Below are 22,457 nucleotides of genomic sequence, written 5' to 3'. Positions count from 1 at the left end.
CTTAAAGGCATTCTGTAACATGGTCTTGCCTACCCAGCCATCCTTTGCTCACTGCTCTGTACACAGTATTGCTAATCAGTTTATAGTCCTGAATATATGGTCAAAATTAACAATATTTGGTTGGGCACAGTGGGACACACCTGTAATCCCAGCTACCTGGGAGGTTGAGGCAGGAGGATTCCAAGTTTGAGGTTAACCTGGGCAACTTAGTGAGACGCTGTCTTAAAATAAAAAAAAATGAGGGGCTGGGGTTGTAGCTCAGTGGTAGAGTGATCGCCTAGCAAGTGTGAGGCCCTGGGTTCGATCCTCAGCACAACATAAAGATAAATAAATAAAATAAAGGTATTGTATTCATCTACAACTATAAAAAATAATTTAAAAAAGGACTGGGGTTGTAGCTCAGTGGTTGAACACCCTCATCCCCAGTACCACCACCACCTCAAAAACAAAATCTAAACTACAACAAAACCTACAGTGTTTATTGAGCCAGACACTCTGGGAGATATTGGCCAAATTAAACTATTCTTTTATGGAATTTCTTTTCTAGTATGTGGAGATAGTGGGAGAGCAGAGTAAATATAGTCTCATCAAGGAAAATAAGCTATTATGAGGAGAATGGGAATGGTTGATTTGAAAAGCCCGTGGAAGAAATATTTAGGTAGAGACCTGTAGGGAGTGAGGAAGCAAGCTCATGTGGACATGTAGATGATAAGTTGTGCAAGTGTAAGTACAAAGGTCCTGAGGCAAGTGCATATTGAATAGAGGGTAGTGTGACTGCAACAAAGAGAGGGAATGAGGTGAAGGAGACAGGGCCAGAGAGTCATAAGGAGGCCAAGTCCTATAATGCCTCAGAGACATTAAGAATTTTTATTCTAAGTGAGATGGGAAATCATTTGACGATTTAACAGCAGACTAACATGATTTGCCCTATTTATTATAAGATCACTTTCTTTTCTGTCTATTAACCAGACCTAAGAGAGAAAGGGGTGGAGGCAGAGACATCTAGTTAAGAGCCTGCTGCAATAATTCAGGTATGAGAAATGATTGTGGCTGAGATCAGGTTGGGAGGACCATCAGTAGGGAGGAAAAGTGGATAGTATCTACATAAGAGTGTGTGTAAATAAATATATGCATTGTACTTAATGTCATGCTTATTAAGCAAGCACTCTATCACAGAGTGATATACCCAGCCTTCTAAGTTAAAATATGCATTAAATAGGAAGGAGAAATACACTAGAAACAGAAATCCGTGACCCTGTTATTCAGCTCTTACAAGTGTCTCCTCATGACTCGTCTCCTATGTTCTGCACCTGTGCCTGCCCCTCTAGATTATCGTGAAGTAGAGCCCAGTCATAACATAATTTCACCCTTAAATATTTCAATATGGCTCTAAAATATGAGGGCTTATTTTAAAAACATCACCACAGTATCCTCATCCTGTTTAAAGTATCAATTGTTCTTAATATCATCCAATATCTGTCTGCTTAAAATTTTCCAATTCTTAAGAGTAGGAGTCTTATCTTTTCCTTTTTAGAGTTTGTCTGAGCCAAGATCCAAATAATACATTGAAGTTGATTGACATGTCTCTAAGTCTTTTAATATTTTTAAAGTTTTCATTCCCTCTTTGTCCTCTTGCAATCTATGTTTGTACTATCCTGAAGTTTGGATTTTGCTAATTGCATCCTATGGTAGCATTTAACCTATGTGTTCCTGGTAGTTAGATTTAGACTTGATCAGATTTTTTTTGGATTAGATTATTTTTGCAAAACTGTCTCATACATATACAATGTATGGTTGTTACTATTTTTGTGATTGTTGCCTAGTTCCACTATTTTATTAGAGCTTGCAAACAGTAAGTTCTATCATTTCCTTCTTTGTTAGCTGCAATACTTCTAGGAGGAAAAAATTTCCCTCATCAGATATTTGGCTACCCTCAAGTATAGTTTATAAAGTAGAGGCAAGAAAAAGGCTTGAATTTTTTTCCTACCAGTTTTTTTTTTTAAAGGGATGGGGAGTTCTCAAGCCTTCACCAGGTGACTAATGAACTTTCTCTCTCTCATATTTTAAACATCAATTTATTTTTTGACCTACTCTAATTATTTTTACTGCAGCTCAAATGGACCCATCTTTGGCTTGTGGGAGCCTCTTCCATTTGTTATCCTTTTTTTTTTTTTTTTTGATAGTAGTGGGGATTGAACTCAGGGGTGCTCCACCACTAAGCCATTTTCCCAGCCCTTCTTATTTTTTATTTTGAGAAAGGATCTCACTAAATTCCAAGGCGGGCTTTGAACTTGCAACCTTCCTGCCTCAACCTCACAAGCCACAACCATCTTGCCTTCTAAGAGCTTATGGAAAATATGCTTATATTTAAAGGCTAAAAGAAGGGCAACTGGACAGTGGTAAGTCATCAGGTGGTCACTTGAGATTAATTCCAAGTGCAGAGAAGGAGGATAGAAGGAATTTGCAGCTGGCCAACCTATTATGTAATAGCCATGACCAGGGTTTCCAGGGCAGAAACAGAAGCAAACCATGATGGAGATTTGAATGCTTTGTTCTGCAGATGATGTCACCCTCAGTGGCAGCTAAAACTACAACTCCATGTTCAGTTTGGTGGGGCTCCTACCAGTGCATGGCTTGTGGTAAATTGCATGGATCAAAATTGGACATTCACAGTACAGTCTGTGAATCATGGGGTCAGCCAGTATTGGTGGGACTATAGAGAGCAGGAAAATCCACCACTTACTTTACAGAGGAAGAGACTTTTCCTGGAGATGGAAAGCCATTTGCTTAAGAGCACACATGTATATGGAATGTGCAACTCCATGGGTTACCCTCATGGTTCAGATAATGTGGATTCTCAAATGCCTGGATTTGTGGCTGGGAGGGAGTAGACTTGGAATTTGGAGGTGTGCTGGTGGGACGGCTGATGGCTGCTCTTTCCACTGCCCCCATGGTCCTCGGTGAGTCCAGGCTCCCACTCTTATCAGAACAGAATCAGTGACAGCTGAAGAAAGAGCTGGGCACCCCCAGGATGAGCCATTTCTGCTATTTGACTCATACTGGGCAAGGGCTTCCCTGGGTCCTTGCAGAACTACAGCCATCCATACAGTATTGACGACCGCAGTGAGAACTCAGCTCTCTGTCAAACAAGAAAGATGATGAATGCAACAGTAAAAGGGCAGGGGATTTAGAGCCAGACAGACCTGGATCATTTTCTGATCCTGTTGTTTGTTAGATATGTGACCTTTATCTAACTATTTAACTTTGCTGAGCCTCAATTTCCTCCTCTGTGGAATGGGTGTGAGAATATCCACCATAGCAGTTGTTGTGAGAATTAAATGTGATAACTTATATTCAAGCAATTGGCCTATAAAAGTTCTCAGCAAATGAAGCCCCTCTGTAGCCCTTCCCCCACCCCACCTGACTCCATTTAGGGCCTTGGTAAGGTCGTATGGCACAGGGCTGTGACTTTGTTATTACACTTCCCTATTCATCAGAAACAGACTTTGGATCACACCCTCAGAGATTATGATTCAGAAAAAAAGTCTAGAAATCTGTATTATTCAGTCGGCACACAGGATGTCTGATGTAGTATCCTGGGTGCATCAGACAAAGGCTATCAGGAGTCAGACCTGATGCCCAGGAACCCCTTACACCTCTGTTTGTAGGCTGTTCACTAGGACAGGTTATATAACCTCTCTGAGCTTCATTTCTGTACTTGTAAAGTGGGACTGACTTGGCTTTTGTTGCAGGGTCTTTGCAAAGATAGAAGGAGATCATGTGTGTGAAACATCTCCCTTGGATCTAGTACAGAAGTGGAGCTCAGGGAAGTTTAGTTTCTCCCAGTGCCACCATCTTTGATTGTGTACAGTTATGCTATATGCAAATGGGCTTGTTGTAGACATCGAGTGGGGACTGATATCAGACAACGAAGGGCTGTATCACCCTCTTCCAATGTGTGTTAAGGTTCTGTATAAACCCCACTTCCTGCTTTTTTAAAAATTTCTTTTAAAAAATTTAATTTGTTATATATGACAACAGAATGCATTACGATTCATATTACACATATAGACACAGTTTTTCATATCTCTGGTTGTCTTCATACATGTACTTAAGGTAATGATGACCATCATATTCTACCATCTTTCCTACCCCTATGCCCCTTCTGTTCCCCTCCCTCCCCTTTTCTCCCTTGCCCTATCTAGAGTTCATTTAATCCCCTTCCTTCCTTTAAAGAAGGAAAACAAATTTAAATGCATCCTTAAAATGCATCTGCCCACCCACTCTTAACCATTCTTTCAGTTTTGCAGAGGACACATGTACTTAATGGAAAGCCACCTGCTTTCAGGCATGCCTGTCGTCCCCCTTTAACTGAGATACCCTTTTTGTGGTTGTCAATGATCGTCTGTCTTTGAAATCTCAGAGTCTGTGAGCTCTGATCATGTTACTTGGGATCTAAAAGGCACCCAAGGAGGCCAGATGCTGCTAATGATTTATCGGCTCTTTCTGTTACAGTCTTCTCAAAGAAAGAAAGCTGTGACCCTGGGTTTGTTAGTGCTAATGTGCTTTTCTGTCTCAAAGGGACTTGACAATGGGGAGTTTTAAGAAATCTGTAGGATGGTTCTTTGGGGAAGATGGAGAACGCATTTGCAGTTTGGTTCTTTGGGCTTTTGTTCTTTCCCCCTCCTGGGCTTTGCTGCCCCTCTGGAATGTTTGTGCATGTGGCTGATGAACCTGAGATCAAAGTCTGAGCAGCTTCTGACCCTAAAGACTGTGCCTGTGGAGTGGGTGGGATGGGGTGGCAAGAAAAGGCTAATTTAGAAAAGAGCATCTTGAGCTGCCCCCCTGCTGTCTCTTTGTGAGTCTCAGGATCATAGCGGGACCCTGGTTTCCCTCTCCTGTCAAAGTCTTAGCAGGCAGTTTTCATTAATTTGTTCCCTTCTGGCAACTGATGCTTAGTATTTTCCCCTGCTGGGGGTCTGGTCTTAAAAATATCCTTAGATCATGCACAGAGCAGACATGAGGCCCGGGTCTGCTTTTCTGCTCTCCAGCAGAGCATTCGGGCTTGCCTATTTCCTTTTATGTTTTACACTCTTAGCAACTAATAAGAAGCAACAAAGTGTCCTGAGAATTGTCCAGGGTTGGATTGTGCACATTGATTTTTGGTGTTGGGGGCTGCTGTGGACTGAATGTTTGGGTCTTCTCCCCTCCTCAGATGTATGTATTGGAACTTAAACCCCATTGTAATGGTGTTCGGAGGTGGGGCTTTTGGGAGCCAATTAGCTTCTGAGGGCAGAGCCATCATGAGTGTCCTTGAAAAAGATTCCAAAGAACTACTTGCTTGCCCCTCCACCGTGTGAGGTCACAGAGAAGAGGCACTGTTTAGAACCAGGAAATGGGCTTTGCCAGACTCTGAGTTGCTGACACCTTGGTCTTGGACTTCACAGCTTCTAGAACAGAGAGAAGTACATTCTGTTGTTTATAAGCCACATTGTTTGTGGTATTTTGTTATAGCAGCCCAAGCAGATTGACAGGTCCTCGGTTTGCTCATCTGTATAAAGGGGACAATAAAACTTACCTGGCAGCATGATTGTGAGGACCAAGTAAGATGATGGATGTAGACTTGTCGTTTGGTTCCCAGCCATCAGAAGGTGGTTCATAAATGACAGCCACTGCTGTTAGTATCTAGCTGCGGTTGAATGCAATTCATCCTGTGTATGTATGAAAATGTCACAAACCAATTATTTTGTACAGTTAATCCACACTAATAATAATTATAGTTTTAAAAAGTGAGTTGGAGCTCTTGTTTTCTTGACAGATTCAATTCAGTTCAATTAAGTGTCCTTTTTGATTGTTTACCGTGGTATGTGTTGTACTGGGTGCTCAGTACGTATATAAATTAGGCACTGCTTCCTACTAAGCTTTTTTTTTTTTTTTTTTTTTTTTTGCCCATTCTCAATTAATTTTGTCTGGTGAGTTTCAACAAAAGTATCCTCACACCTTTTCTAATAATTCTAATGCTTTCATCTATTCCTTTGAAGGTTAATTTGGCCTTCTAGTTTCTTGGGGTCTGAGGACCACGCACCTTCCCAGTCTCACTTCTCACCCTTTTCTGACACTCCATGTACTCCCAGTTCTGTGAGGAAGCACTGTGATATCTTGGTTCCAGTGTATACCACAGGCACCACCTTATCCACATTGCTCTTCATCCCAGGACAATCCCTCCTTTCCTCCTTTGTCATGCCCATTCTTCAGTGTTGGATGAGGATTGATACATGCATATAAATCTTTGTCCCCAAAGCAGACAGAAGCGTACAGGAAGACTGTAGGAAATAGAAGAGCCATTCTGAAATATGGATGGGCCACATGTCAAGTGGAGGCAGAAGCTGTCTTGAACTCAGGGAGGCCCTGGGTGTAACTGAATTTTCTATATGGCACTTGTGGTGTCATTTCCATTGCTGTGTGGGAGCCGCCTGTAGAAGAGAGGCCACACAGTTTCTTCCTCCAGTCTCCTTATGATGGCGATGGCACCTCCGTGGCGTGACTTCAGGCTGTTCTGATGTTTGGGCAACCAGTTATACCAGGGAAGAAACCAGTTATCTGTCTCCCCAGCAGGACCCGGTATTTGGCTTAGCTGTCATTGGCACATTTCAGTTATCTTCATCTGGGTGAAGAAACTAGTCTCAGAAAAAATTAATTTAGCTGGCAGTGCTATGCCTAGAATTCAATTACGGCCATTATTCCCAATTGATGGACCTTCATGCCAAGATTGAGGTCATATCATTAATCTTGCTTTTATTTTAGGATTTCCACTGTCATGATTTACAGTGAAGCCCAGCCAATCTTGTCAAGACTATTGGAGCATAATTAAGTGAGAAAGACAGCCAGAGCAGCTAGTTAACAATTGGAATCAGGGAAGGACCCATTCTTTGCTTGGTAAGCTGGCTCCAGGCGGGATGGGGCCGCATGGGAGGATTCCCATCTGAGGATCATTTCCTGGATACCTGTTCTCTGTACTGTTCAAATCCACATACAATGGAGATCTCTAGATGAGGGGAAGTTTTCTGAGTCCCAGGGGTGACCAGTTGTGAGTAATGTTCTAGTTAATTCAGGGCCATCACCTACACCCCTCCTCAACTTACCATTTACTAAGTTGTAAGTGTTGCAGACAGTGTGTTCTGATGAATGATGGATTTTATCTCTGTAAGGATTTATGAGGAAGGCAGCATAGCTTTCTTTTTGTAGAAGGTTATACAACAATTCATTGGCCTTTTTACTGAATTAATGGAAGGATATGGCATTTCAAGATTCATACCATTTCTCTGTCTCTTTTCCTTTCTTACTGTGTGTGTGTGTGTGTGTGTGTGTGTGGTTTTGTTTGTTTTTGTCCAGTAGGATCTCCTCCACGTTCCTGAGTGGGAATAAGAAGGTGGGTGTGCATAGGCAAACATTATTTATGATTGCCTTAGAGTAAGAGGTACTTATCTTTCATTATTATCTCATTTAAACTTCATCATGTACATGGAGGACATCATTTGATCCCCTTTTGCAATTGAGGAAACTGCACCTTAAGAGATAAATTGACCTCTCCACTATTACACAGGTAGTAAGGAAGAAGGGGGAGTGTCCTGAATCCTTCTCTGCTCGTACACAAATCGAGTTAGTTTAATCACATCATCTTCATATCAAATGCTTTTTCTCCTTTTCTGGTTCGCTAGAAGTGATAAATGTTGAGTTGAGACTTTGGGAAAAATAGCAGATGGAGGGTATTTTTTTGAGTGGAGGAGTCTGAAGCAGGGTAAGAACTGAGTTTCTACTACCTGGTAGATAGGCTGTGCCTTTGGTCTTGAGTTTTAACCCATAGCTGCTGTGTGTGGACTCAGTGAGTCTACCCAGCTCAGAACCAGCCCTGTCACTGACTTTGAATTTACTTGGTAGTCAGTTTTTCCACGCTGCAGGGAAGTAGCCAGACATTTGTGAGACTGTCTCCACAAGCAGAAGCTAGGTCTACAAATAGCGGTGTGGTTTTTCTCTTGAGGTCAGTGAAACAAAGAAATAATAGAATCTCTTTGTACTCAGGGAGCAGATTTTTCTGCAAATGCTTACTGTAGGGTTTTTTTTTTTTTTTTTAAATCTAGTCTTGGGGCTCGTTTTCAGAGTATTTCACTCCCTGTTTAGTTAGCTTTTAGTTGTGTCCACACTGAGTCTGCTTAGCTTCATTGAGCCCTCTCATGCTTGGCCTGACTTACTACAGAGACTGCTTGCCAGCCTCTGAAGTACATTTATCTAGTAATTAGATACTGAAGGACTGCCTTGGAATTTCCTTCAGGTACCCTGGGACAGAATTCTGACTTTTGAATTATGCCCTAAAGGATGTGCTTTCCCTGGGTATACAGCTCCGTGTCTAAGGCAAATGGCTTCTTGGAAATTCTCTGATACACATTTTTTCTTCTTTTTCTTCTTCCTTTCTTTCTGCCTTCTTTCCTTTCTTCCTCCCTTCTTCTTCTCTTTCTCTCTCTTTCTTTCCTTCCTTCTCTTTTTCTTCCCCCCCCCCTCTTTTTTTCTTTCTCTTCTTTTCTTTCATTATTGGTTATGTCAGTGTGAGGACCAAATCCTGTAGGCAGTTACACAGAGAGTTTGGTAAAAGGTTTATATTCTTTGAAGCCTTCTGGTATCTGAGGACCACTCACGTAGTTTTATCCTTCATCCCAACACACCCTCTTCATTGTCTCAGTACCCCAGGAGATAGCATGATGTCCTGGTTCCAGGGTGTACTGTAGCCTGTGCCTTGACACATGACTTGCCATCCCAGAGCCTCCCTCTGTCCCCATAGGCTTAGTGGAGACCAGAACACCTACGTTTCATTGTTGGGTGAGCTTAGCACCATCCCTAGTAGATTTGTAAGTGATGCTTGCGTTATGATCCTTTTCATTTTTATGTAGTTCCTTGATTGGTGTTTTATTGACCTTTACTTGCTGTCCTGGCTTATGCTAAATGTTCTTTAGCCCATTTCCACCAGAACTGTGATTCAGATATCTCTTCTTCTGTAAATCCCTTCTTTCAGCAACCTGCACCCCCACCCAAGGTGGGAACAAGCCCCTGTGAACCCCTATTCAAGCTCATAGCTTATAATATTTGCTGAGTCTAATGAACCAAAACCCTCTAATAATTATGATGAAGCCCTATGAAAGATGTTAGCAAAAAATATATAATGATTTTTTTAACACTAATCTTTACTATTAAGTGGAAAAGTGGCATGACCTGAACTGTACAGTACAATCTTATTTCTGTGTATAAGGGCTCAGAACATAAAATGTATATGTGTGAGTGTACACAAAAATTGCCAGGAAATACAGTTTCCAAAATGTCAACAGTGGGTTTTCAAGTAAAAAAGTTAGAATTTACATCTCTGTCTTGTACCTCCTTTCATCCTTCTCATCCCCTCCTCTTAACCTCATAATCTCCCTCCCTCTCTCACTCTCATACACACAAACATATACACGTGTGCACATATGCTCACACACAAATGAAAATTTTCCCAATCAGTTGCACTTCTAGTTCCAAAATTTCAGGATTCTTTATTACATATTTTAGTTGATCCTCCTTCCAGCTCAGTGACATATAGGTTATAAACGAAGTTTTCACCCTGACTTTTCTCAAGTAATTGCACCCAGGGTCATGGCAAGGTAGACAGCATTAGGGGACCAAGAACAATATTTTCTGGTGATTCATATGTTTGTTTTATCTCCCCTGTCTAGACTATAGTCGAGGTTATGGCAAAGGGAACATAGCCTTTGGAGTTAGAGCTGTATTCATTTCCATGCTCTGCAGGTGACTTGCAAGCTGGGTGACTTGAGCCTTGGTTTCCTCATGTGCCTTCAGATATTCAGTGAGTCTGGGTTCACACCCAGAAATGTGCATTTTTTTTAACCTTTTAAAATTGTTGAGACTTATTTTATGGCCTTGGCATATGTAAGTAAGCATTTGATAAGAATGTATGTTCTTAAATTGTTGGTTGCTGTATCTATGCATTTCAATTAGGACTTATGTAGTTGATACTTAACTATGGTTTGAATGTGTGACCCCTCCAAAACTCATGTTCAAAGTTAATCTCCATTGTGGTGGTAATACTAAGATGTGGAGCTTTGGGGGAAGTGATTAGGCTATGAGGGCTCTGCCCTGGTGATTGGATTAATGTCTTATGGAAGGGCTTGAGGGGTGAGTTTGGTGCTTCTGCTCTTCTGCCATGTGAGGATAATGCATCCGTCTGTCTCTGCTTCTGTCCCTTCTGCCATGTTAGGACCCCTAGACTGCACCATATATGAGGAATGGGCCTTCACCTGATACCGAACCTGTCAGTTCTTTGATCTTGAACTTCCTAGCCTCCATATCTCTGAGAAATAAATTTGTATTATTTATAAATTACCCAGTCTTGGGCATTTTGTTCTGATGACACAATCAGACTAAGACAATATTATTGTTTAAGTACTCCATGTGCACTTACTAATGTTTTGTTTACTTGTTCTCTCAGTTACTGAGAGAGGTTTAAAAATCTAGATCTGTGTGAACATGGATGCGTCTTCTTTAATCTTATTGTTCTGTGCATTTCTGCTTTATGTATTTTGAAGCTGTGTTTTTAGGCACATACATATTTTTAGGTTGTTGTAGCTTTGGAAAGATTATTATTATGAAACATTCCTCTTTATTTCTGGAGTATTCCTTGTCTTGAAATTAATTTGTCTGATATAATTGTAGACATATCTGCTTTCTTTTGTTTACTGTTTTGCATGATTAATCTTTTCTTTTCCTTTTAGTGTCCACCGTCTATGACTTTATAACTAAAATGCATCCCTTGTAAATAATATATAGTTTGTCTTGCTTTTATCTAGTCTGACAGTCTTTGCTTTTTAATAATAGTGTTTAGTCCATTTACATTTAATTATTAATATGGTTGGGATAAATGTAGTGTCTTGTTATTTGTTTCTAATTGTTTCTTCTATTTTTGTTTCTCTTCCTTTTCAGCTTTATTAGGATTAATCATAAATTTTTAATATGAAATTTTAACTTTTCTGTTAACTTTTTGGCTGTGTCTTTCTTTTTTCTTTGTTTGGTATGTAGTTATTTTATTGATTTCAATATGCATTCTTTTACTAATCTATAGGTACTCGAAATGAAAAAAAAATTATAACAGTGGAATTTGATTTACCCTCTTCCCATCTTTGATGCTATTTTGACTATATTTTACGTCTACATAATAACCTTATAATACAGTGTTTCTATTTTTACCTGAGACAGTTGTCTTTGAAATAAGAGAGAAAAAAGAAAATTGTTTTTTATATTTATCCACATATTTACCATGTATATTCTTTCCATTCTTTCCTGTATATTGAAGTCTCCATCTAGAAACATTTTCCTTATGCCAAAAGAACTTAAGCATTTCTTGTAGTGCAGGCCAGCTGCTAACAAATTCTCTCATTTTTGTTTCTTTAAAGGATTTCCTTTTTTTTTCTGTCAGCACTCTAAACGTCTTTGTATTGCTTTTTGACCTTAGCTGCCTCTGATAAGTTCAGCCATCATTCACATTGTTGTCCTTGGCATGTAATGTGTCTTTTTTTTCTATCTGCTACTAAGATTCCCTAAGGTGGTTCTTTGTGTATTTATCTTCCTCGGGGTGTGCTGAGTTACTTGTATCTATCACAGTAGTTCTTAACTAGGGACAGTTTAGCTCTTCTAAGAATTATTTGGCAATATCTGGAGATATTTTTTGCCTGTCTCCTGCGGGGTTGAGGAAGATACTATTAGAATATAGTTACTAGAGGTCACTCATGCTGCTAAATATTCAACAACCTCCATGACAGCCCCCACAACAAATAATCATCAGCCCACAATGTCAGTAGTGCCAAGTTCTGCCGTTGGGAAAACCTTATCTTATTTTATGTTATTTTGCAGTGCTAGGAATCGAACCCAGCACCTCACACATGCTAGATAAACACTCTACCATGGAGCTACACATTCAGTCCTGAGAAATTTTAGAACAAAATATTTTGTTCCATCCCTTTTCTTCTCCTTTCCTTCTTGTGCTTTACTTACTTGATACAACTTGATGTCTCACAGGTTACTGAGATTCTATTTTTTTTTCTCTGTTGTTTAGGTTAGAAATTTTTAATGGCTCTATTTCCAAGTTCACTAACATTTTCTTTTGTAGCTTCTAATCTCTTAAGATCAGTTAGCAAAATTTCATTTCAGATGTTATACTTTTTAATTCTTGATATTTTTTTTCCTTTACATTCTTTGTTATTAACTCACTGAGACTACTTTTTCTTTGCATCTTTGAAGATATTTTGGAGCTGTAAAATTCATGTCTGCTAATTTCAATATCAATTTCTATTGTCAATTTCCCCTGTGTCTTTACTTCTCCAGTTTTTTTATTTTTAATTTTTTAAATTGTATGAGAGACATTGTGGTGATACTTTTGTAAGAAGTCTGGATTGTCCTTTTCCTTTAAAGCTCATTGAATTTTATTCTGGAAGACAGTTAAGTTACGGGCACATCCTCTGCTCCTGTCAGGATTGTTTCATTCTTTGTTAAAGTGGGCCTATTGTGGTTTTAAACTTAGTGCCGGCATAAGGCCTTTACCTTAGGCTGCCATCCTTATTCCTAGTGTGGATATGGTCTTTCTGATGTGGAAATTCTGGAATACAGCTGTGTACCTTTGTTCTACAGTACTGATTTGGTTCTCGGCCCTCCAGCAGGCAGTCTCTCCTGGGCCTTTATGAAGTCTCACTTTGTATATTCACAGCCTAGACCTCAGCCAAGGACAAGGTGACTTTCCTTGCAGACTTCTGCTTCCTTCCCCTTTTCCTCCCCACCTCCATCTCCCACACTGTTCTACTCTTTATTTATTTATTTTTTTATATAGCCTCACACAGCCCAGCTTCTCAGCAGCTTTTGTATCTTTAATCCCTGGCTCTGCAGCTCAGCAAGACCACTGTTCTGCTTAGGCCCTAACTCCCTTTATGTAGCAGGCAGAGAGTTGGGCTGCTGTGAACTCCTCTGTGTGTTTCCCTTCTTTCAAAAGCCCCAGTCCTTTTGGTCTAAAACAGATATTTCATATAACTTATCCGGTTTATCACAGGAGGTCAAATCCAATTCTATTTACTGTATCATAGGCAGAAGAGGAAATCAGGAATTCATGTTTTAGGTAAGGATCCCAGATGAAGGGTCACATTTAAAATACTGATAGAAGCTGTTTTGTGTTCAAAGTCATCCTTGCTTTGTGAGGGATGGTGAGAGGATCCCTACTTTCCAGGAGGTCTAGGTATGTTACATTTAATGAGAAATAGAGGACTCTCTTCTGATTTGGTTCTTGGTGTGAGATCCCTTTGAGCCTAATGTATGCGTGTGTAATTGCTACAGTGCTGTATTGTACTCTGTCTTTTCACTGTCTTGGGTACAGATGGGATGCTGCCTCACAGCAGACTCATATATACTGCAAGAATTAATAATGTATGTGCATGTGTGATACACATATATTTGTCAACATTTATTAAATATTTACATTTTAGATATGTAGTTGATTTCATGTTAATTTTAAATATCAATATATTTTTAAAAAAATTAATTATAGTAATGATCTGGGTAATCATGTTATCTTCCTGGTGTATCTTTTGAGACACAGAGGACATTGCTAATATCCCATCATATATTAGGCTGTGGCAAGTCTGAGTTGCTTCCTTTCAGGTTGAAGGAGGATGTTCACTTCTATGACTCTATGTACCTGACTCTGCCTGATGAAATGGAAAAATCATGGGCCTTCTTTTTATCTCTTTGGTGAGCAGGCTCAATAGATTCTGGAAGAATCACTGCTGATATCAGAAATTCAAAGTGTAAGAAATAGTGAAAGCATCTGCTTACGGTTAGGCAAAGGCCAGTTCCCTGCCAAGGTCCATATGCCATCCTCCATTCCATCTCTGCCATCTTCTCTCTGGGTCCTGCTTTGTATAATAGTCCAGTTACACATACATTTATTGAGTGCTTACTGTGTTCTCGGAACAGTGTTAAGGCCTTTGGGGTTAGGACACAGCTAGAAACATGTTCCCTATTATTCAAGGGACCCAGGATCAGTGAGGTTGAGGGGGAACTGATACATTTGCAAGTAATTTTAATATTGATCAGACTGCTCTGAGTCTTGGGGTGGAGGTACAGAGTGAGGTAGAAGAGTGGGAGCATGAGAGATAAAGTCCCTCATGAAAGAAGGCAGGATGGAGAGGTGGAAACGAGCAGAGGCCTTGTAACCAGTAAACCCTAGGTTCATTCTCATTTGGTCATTACCATTACTAAAGTTAACCAAGGCTCAGCTTTCCTTAGTGAGATTCTCACCTGCTGCTGTGCATAGCACGAGAGTCCAGGTTAGTCGTCTATGGAAACTACTTAGCCGTGTGCCTAGTCTAGAATATTTGTTTAATAGAAGGCCTTTATATAGTGATCATAGTGTCAAAGAGATTTAGAACTGGAGGGAACTTAGGGAATCATCTAATTCATTCCCAAATTTTTGTATTTTTTTTTGAGTCCTTGATTATGTCATTCTCCCGTGGCTACATAGCATGAGAAACGTCTGGGGATACAGACCCATAATCAGGTGCTATTTCAGCAAAGACCTAAAAAACGAGTGCAGAAATGGTGTACGTGCTGATATTATGGAATCTGCAATGATAATAAAAAAAATTGAAACTGGTATGATAATATACATGACATAAAATATTCCTTTTTTATAAACAAAAGTATATGCATATATTAAAATTATTTACCAGATGATAACTTACAACACAAGTTATATATCACTCTAATTTCCAAGTTTTTTGCTGATTTTGGAAGGTTTCTTTTCACTAGCTAAATGACCTCCACTGTTTGGTGTAGGAAATAGTAGCAGACCCTTGCATCAACTTCCCTATTAAATTGATTATCATATTTGTCAAGGTTCTTTAGAGGAACAGAGCAACAGGGTAAGTATATGTGTGATTATTAAAGGGGTTTATCAGATTGGCTAACATGATTAGAAGGTGGGTAGCCCCACAACGGCCCTCTGTTGGCTGGAGAGCTGGAGAAACCAGTAACAGCTCAGTTCAGGAAGCTGGAGCCGCGAACAAAAGGGACCATGATGCAGCCCCCATCCGAAACTGAAGGCCTAGAAACTCCCTGGAGGGTCACTGGTGAGAGTCCATGTTGGAAGGCTGAAGGTGTTCCATGCCTATGGACCGCGGCGGCAGCAATAGATGCACCTGCCCAAGAGTGGAGCTTGCATCCCTCACGGTTTCCTTCTTCTGTCTTTTGTTCCAACCAGTCCCCAGTCTATTGGACAGTGCCCCCCATGTTCAGGGAGGGGTTACATTGTCATGTTGCCATCCTGCATCCCAATCATCTCTGGAAATACCCTGGAAACATAGACCCATTCAGAAATCTCTTAATTCTAGGTGTTTCGAATTAATTTGATAATCAAGATTAACCATCTCAGTCACTGTAAAGACCCTGGCACCTTGTTTTAGACCACGGAGGGCTGGGCCTGCTGTTGGCTTGTAAGAGATATGATACACTTGGCTGCCTGTGCTTCCTATGTGGCCTGGGCCCCAAAATCCTGAATCATTGGCCCCAGCTGCCCTAGGCCTCTGCCTGCCAGTACCAGGCTTCTCTGCAGCTGCTGGTGGATGCTGCACAAGCCCCGGCTACTGCCCCTTTGGTCTGTTGAGCAGTTGCCAGACCTGTCCAGGGCTGCTGCTGTGCAATGTGACTTGTCATTTTAATAGCTCTATTATATGCCAGATAGTCCAGAAGTATTGCAGTATTTCAAGATTGAGCACCACTGAATCTGTGAGAACCTGAAGATAAGTTCTGCTGAGAGCTCATGATAGGTCCCCACACCATCCACCAGATCACTTCAGGATGGAAAGGGGTAATCTAAGAGCTGTAGAAAGGTCCACTTCTGTTCACATTCATGGTTCTGAACTCCCGAGTGCAAGGTTTCATTGTGCTGTGGCTGGAAGCTCCAGGAAGAGATTCCTCCCTTGTTTTCATCTCTGATCTGTCTTAACCCTTCACTAGGCCTTAACCTTTGGGCTGAGGCTACTTGACTTTGCTGCAAGCAACATTTTCATTGCTTTGTCTTTTTCCATACCCCCAGTTACCTGTTTTTTGTTAATTGCTCACAGTATGTCAGACATTATGCTGAATGTTAACAGAACTGTCTCTTATAGATTCTCCCCCATTCCTTTGCGATATTGTATCAGTGTTTTCATTCTACAGATAAGGACATCTAGATTTTGACAAGTTACTTAGCTTCTCCACACTGTACATCCAGCTAGTAGCAGTAATGGGATCCAAACCAGTTCTGGCTGATGTAAAGCCCATGTTAACAGTGATGACTTTGTTTAATGTCATTGTGGTTTAGATGTGGTGTCCCCCAAAAGCTCACATGGAAGACAATGCAAGAAGGTTTGGAGGAGAAATGATTGGGTTCTAGCCTTAACCTAATCAATCAGTGGATTAATCCCTGAGGGGATTAACTGAGTGGTAACTGGAGGCAGGTGGGGTGTGGCTGGAGAAAGTGGTTCATTGGGGCATGGCTATAGGGTATACTTTGTATCTGGAGAGTAGAGTCTCCTCTCTCTCTTCTTCTTAATCATCATGTGAGCTGCTTCTCTCTGCCACACTCCCCCGTCATGATGTTCAGCCTCCCCTGGAGCCCTGAGGAGTGGAGCCAGTCTTCTGTGGACTAAGACCTCTGAAACTGTGAGCCTTCAATAGACTATTCCTCCTTTAAAATTGGTCTGATCAGATCTTTTAGTCAAAGCGGTGAGAAAGCTGACTAAAACAAATGTTTAACCTCTTGTTTGGCACAGAAAGTGTCCCAAAAATTATTTTGGCTTAATTGATTCTTTGTGAAATTTTTATTCTAGTTGAACTCCTGGGCAACCTGAGGTAGGCAAACTATGGACTAATTTACCATGAGAGCTGAATTTCTAAGAATTAAAATTAAAATTCTTAATCATTTGAAAACATCTCATTACTTACAAATCATATTGTGCATGGTCTCATTTGATCCTGTTGATGATATGAAGCATGTAGCAAAGTTTTTGTTAATAGTTTCAGTTTATGGGGGTGGTGTAAGGAAGAGGCCCAGAGCCCAGAGGAGTATAATGATAACTTCAAGATCACACAGTTTATTGGGGGTGGGGGTACAAGGGATGAACTCAGAGGTACTGAACCTCTGAGCCACATACTTGCCCTATTTTTTGTATTTTTATTAGGGACAGGGTCTCACCGGGTTGCTTAGCACCTCACTTTTGCTGAGGCTGGCTTTGTAGTGACGATCCTCCTTCCTCAGTTTCCTGAACTGCTGGGATTACAGGCGTGCAACACTGTGTCCGGTAGCAATGGCATTTTCTTAGGGCAGGAGCTAATGGTGCTCCTCTGCAGAGTCACTTTAGTTTTCAGGATATCTGTCCTACAGTTGTCAACCTTGTTGATGCAGGAGGGGACACTTGTAGTAGCAATTGTGACACTTAACCCCAGAAGGTAAAGCCCACTGGTGAAAAGAAACTTGAACACTACTAGATCTTAATGCCAACATTCAGTTTATCAGTCATTCCTCAAGCAGGCTGATCCTGAGAATAACAAGAGCTACTAGAACTGGGTGACAAAGACTTTCTGGAAAGAGGAAAGGGTAGTGTTCTATGGAAGAGTCTTTGTGGCGGCCCAGGGGGCCTGCTGAGGAAGGTCAATGTCCTCCAAACTGCAATAATTGCCAAGAGTCCTCTGCCATGGTTTCCTGTCTTTGACCTGCTGGATTATCTTGAATATTTACATTAGAGCCGAGTGAGATACCACCATGGTGAAGCCAGCTCTCAGGTCTTAGGGTGAGTCAAGTACAGAAGGATATTCCTGGCTAGCCCTGAGCCTTCTTGGAGATGCAGAGCCCCAAAAGCTGATGGAGGGCTGATGGGCAGTGTTTGGCTGCCTCTTCCAGCCCTGGCTGAGAAACTGTTGTATAACTGTGAGCTCTGATGAGTCACGCTCGAGGAAGGAGGTCTCCACAGCTGTCGAGGAAGGACAGAATGAACTTGAATAGCAGAGCATTCAACTTTGTCTTTATTTTATATAGCATATTTTTAATTATAAAACTAACCATGTAAGTTGTAGGAAATTTAAAAAATGTAACCATATAAACAAAAATCACTCATTTTCCCAGAAATCATTAGATATAATTGCTGTAACTAATTTGGAAATGTAGTGGATCAAAGCCTGGAATCTGGAGCAACCTGGCTACAAATCCTGGCTTACCAACTGTGGAACCTCGGGCGAGTCCCCGGGGTGTCTTTACATCTGTTTCGTCCTGTGATTGTGGAGAGCAACAGGGCTACCTTCACAGAGTGGTTGTGATGATTAAGTGGTGATTGTCTATGAAGAATTTAGATCAGTGCCTGGTTCATAGTAGGCATTCAGTAAATTAGAGTTATTATTATTATTTTATGTTTACTCTGACTTTTTTTTAAAGAGAGAGAGAGAGAGAATTTTTTTAATATTTATTTTTTAAGTTTTTGGTAGATACAACATCTTTATTTTATTTTTATGTGGTGCTGAGGATCGAACCCAGCACCCCGTGCATGCCAGGCGAGCGCGCTACCGCTTGAGCCACGCTGACTTTTGAATTCTTTGTCTAAACACAAATGTTTTTCTTTCACAAAACTGAGATTGTATTGTGTGTAATGTTTTGTGTTCTGCTCATTCTCCACTTTACCCTTTACCATAAGTGTCTGTATTTTTCTATAAAGTGCCTTGAATAGCTAATGACATATATATATATTCAATAGTTAATTATAAATATATTATTACATGAAATTATTAGAAATACTTGACCAATTTCCTAATTATTGGAAAATACATGATTTGTATTTCTCTGATTTCTATTTTTTGCCATTCCAAACAGCACTTCAGTGAATATCTTCTTTTCCCCCCAAATCTTTGCATACCAATATTCTTTTTTAAATATGTTTTTAGTTGTCAGTGGACTTTTATTTTATTTATTTATGTGAAGTGCTGAGACTCGAACCTAGTACCTCACACAGGGTAGGCAAGCGCTCTACCACTGAGCCACAACCCCAACCTTCTTTTGATGATAGTACCCTATGGAGGTGTATCCCAGGTGCCCACTGCAGGAGGAGGGGAAGTGCTTGGGGAGGAGCTGCACCATGAGCTGGGAAGCCTTCCTCAGCATTTCCCTGGCTCTGCCATGGGACTTCTCAGTATCTCACTGATGATGGCCAACAAGTGAATAAAATGTGTATGGGGAGCAGCCACATCAACTTTCCTCTCTTTCTAGTCACAGTAAGGAGGTAAGACCAGCCTCAACATTTGTGCTGGTTCTCTGAAAGATCGCTTTTCCAAATAATTATTGAATTACCTCAAGCCATTTTGGAATGAAGCTTGATATTAATAAGTGACCTAAAGTCCAGCAGGAGGGGGAAATTCTCTCCCAGGAAACACCAGTTTTGTGAATAAGAACCCATCAGGCGATACATGTGGTGGGGTCCTATAAGTTAGAAGAGGGAGGGTGCTATGTCCCATCTCCTAAGTACTAGGCATACCAACAAAAACTGGCTTACTGCATCCTTGGGAATGACATGGGAAAGAGTGCACTTCTCTGATGCTAGTTTTCTGTGGGCTTCAATTTTCAAATATCAAGATATCATGGAACATGAATCTGCTTGAGGTCCGAGAGGTAAAGACCTGGACCTTTCTTTTTGGATGTCATTCTTTTTGCTCAGCTCTGTCCTCCCACCCCATCTCTCTTAGATCTGTAGATCCTGCGGGAGCTTTTGGTGACCCTATCCAGTGTTCTTCCTGCTGGCAACCATTTTAGCCAAGGTGTCAAGCTTAGCATTCCTAAGGATGCAAGGATTTTGTACAATTTGGGCAGAGGCTGGAAAACTTTTGTAAAGGACGACATAGTAAATACTTCAGACTTTATGGGCCACAGGCTTGTGTCTCAACTACTCAGCTCTGCCCTGGCAGCACCAAAGCAGCCATCATCGATATATAAACACCTAAGGGGAGCTGTGTTGTTCATTCATTCGGTTTTGTGGATCCGGTGATGGAACCCAGGCCCTCAGACAGGCCAGGCAAGTGCTCCACCACTGACCACGCCCCCAGCCCTGCATTCTAATGAAGTTTACCTTTAGATGTTGAAATTCAATCTTCATGAAATCATCACATTATGAAACATTGTTCTTCCTTCAACTTTTTCAGTCATTTAAAGATGTCAAAGCCATGTTATTTCACAGATAGTACAAAAACAGACAAGGAACTGGATTTGGCTATCAGGCTTGTTAACCCTTGATCTGCTGTTGGCATTGTTTTCTTCTAAATGTCACTTTCTGACTGCATCGTTTCCCTCATTGTCATCTCGGGCTTTGAAACTCCTTGGCTCCTTCTCTGGACCAGCTGAAGCTAACTTATCCTTGCAGAATCTGTGCTTTCAGCACTCAGTAGCTCCTTGGGGTGTGGGGGGGAAGCGGAATACCAGCTTAAAGGAACCAGTAGGGCAAAGAAAATGGCACTCCCCTTCTTTCTTTTCGTGTGTTGGTTGGTGTGACATATTTTGGGCATATGAGGGTTACAGATGGGTTCTGGCAGGTTATTCTGGTTTCTTCGGCTTCCCAAGGTTCTAATGAGCAGAGCGTGTAGCCTGAATGATGCCGAGAGTCTCATTTTTAGATAATCAAGGACATTTTTATCTTTTAATAGGTTGTGGCCTTAAAGTTATGTCCCAGCATAAAACTGAGAGTCAGAGATTTGTAGGCAACTTCATGTCATCTCTTAGAACAACCATGTGTCAGAAGGATGTTCAGGCTGAAGTGGGAATTTGGGGTGGAAATGGGGGAATTATAATTTTTTTTATTGCTGCCCTATCCTCACTGTGTTTAAAATGAGAATGGTAGATTTTTTGCATGGGGATGTGTTTAAAGAAAACTAATGTGCCCTATTTCATAGGGAACCTTCTCATACTAATCTGTGGAGCTGTGGTTTGGACCAGTTCCTGGCATTTTATCAAGGGCAGAGAAGCAGAGGCTCAGGCCTCCCAGTAATGAGATTCGGTTAGTCTGACAGATGCAGTGATTTATGAGGGCGCTTGTTGCGGGGACATCTGCTGCTGAAAGGAGCCAGAGGAAAGGAAGAGTTGCGGGGACATCTGCTGCTGAAAGGAGCCAGAGGAAAGGAAGAGAGCAAGGAATAGGAGAGGGGCACTTGTGTATCATGCAGATAGGGACCATCCTGATGGCAGCTGTTAGGATCACGAGCTGATGTGTAGCTGTAGAACAGTGGGAAACGGTTGATTAGCATACGCTTCAAAATTGCACAGAGCTGGGTTTGAATTGTGGGCCCTTTTACTTGTTAGTTGAGATCTTAGATGAGCTATATCCTTTCTTTGAGCCTTCATTTCTTCATCTGTAAAGTTCACTATGTGAACTGCACCATCATAAAGGGCTGGGCAGAGGGGCTGGGGTTGTGGCTCAGCGGTAGAGTGCTCGCCTAGCATATGTGAGGCGCTGGGTTCATACCACATAAAAATAAATAAATAAAAATAAAGGTATTATGTCCAACTACAACTAAAAATATTAAAAATAAAAAAAGGGCTGAGCAGAACTCATGTTGCATAGGAAAGCTCAGTAAGCAGTGGACATTGGTGATGTTGGTCCCTGTAGCCATTCATTTGTTTCTTCAAAATTTCTAATAGAGATTCATTTTCAAAAAGATGCCTAATGAAAATTTAGGTTTTAAAGGCTCTTTTGATTTAAGAACATGACAGTCAACATGTGCTTAGAGGTATATGTATGAACATCTAAATGGCATCTAGGAATTGAAAAAGTACCTGAAGTATGATTTAGAAAACAGCTGCCTGGCCAATAAATAAAACAAAAGATATCCCTTCCTTAATAATCAGGGAAATCATAAAATACAGCAGTTCTCCCTTATCTGCTTATTGGGTACATTCCAAGACCCTGCTGTTGATGCCTGAAACCATAGATAGTACTGACCCCTATAGTGGCCAGGGATGCTGCTAAACACCCTATGGGCAGGAACGCCCCCCCCCCCCATTTCCCTAAGATACAAAGAAGTATTTGGCCTCAAATATCAAGGGGGTGAGGTTGAGAAGTCTTGAACTAGAACTTACCATAAGGAGTCAGAAAGTACAATTTTATGAAGCTGCAATCAAACACAACCTGAAATATTTTGCAGATAACACCCATGACCACTGTATGTCCTTAGCCTAAAGCTCTTATCAAGACCTTTTATAAGGTATTTTTCATGAGTGGGAGGGACCACCTTGGGCCTTCTAACAGTCGCCCCACTAAAGGGCAGCGGAGACCCCTGGACTCTCTTAAGCTGCCTCTGCTCTTCCTCAG

At 41.0% G+C, this 22,457-nt stretch overlaps 1 protein-coding gene across 9 annotated transcripts in view; it reads left to right on the top strand.

The window, feature by feature from the left end:
• The window catches only part of Dnajc6 (DnaJ heat shock protein family (Hsp40) member C6), a 160,555-nt gene that overhangs the window by 88,319 nt on the left and 49,779 nt on the right, over positions 1-22,457 (top strand). The window contains exon 1 of one of the 9 annotated variants that reach the window (XM_015484903.2): positions 6,913-6,936. The exons of the other annotated variants lie outside the window; for them this stretch is intronic. The gene's annotated coding sequence lies outside the window, so the exon portion shown is untranslated. Of the gene's footprint in view, positions 1-6,912; positions 6,937-22,457 lie in introns of those variants that run through there. 9 annotated transcript variants of the gene reach the window in all.

The sequence above is a fragment of the Marmota marmota genome, unplaced genomic scaffold, assembly GCF_001458135.2.
Source record: "Marmota marmota marmota unplaced genomic scaffold, marMar, whole genome shotgun sequence".
NCBI lineage: Eukaryota > Metazoa > Chordata > Mammalia > Rodentia > Sciuridae > Marmota > Marmota marmota.
The sequence above is the reverse complement of the archived record's forward strand: the minus strand, read 5'-3'. Positions and strand labels throughout refer to the sequence as shown.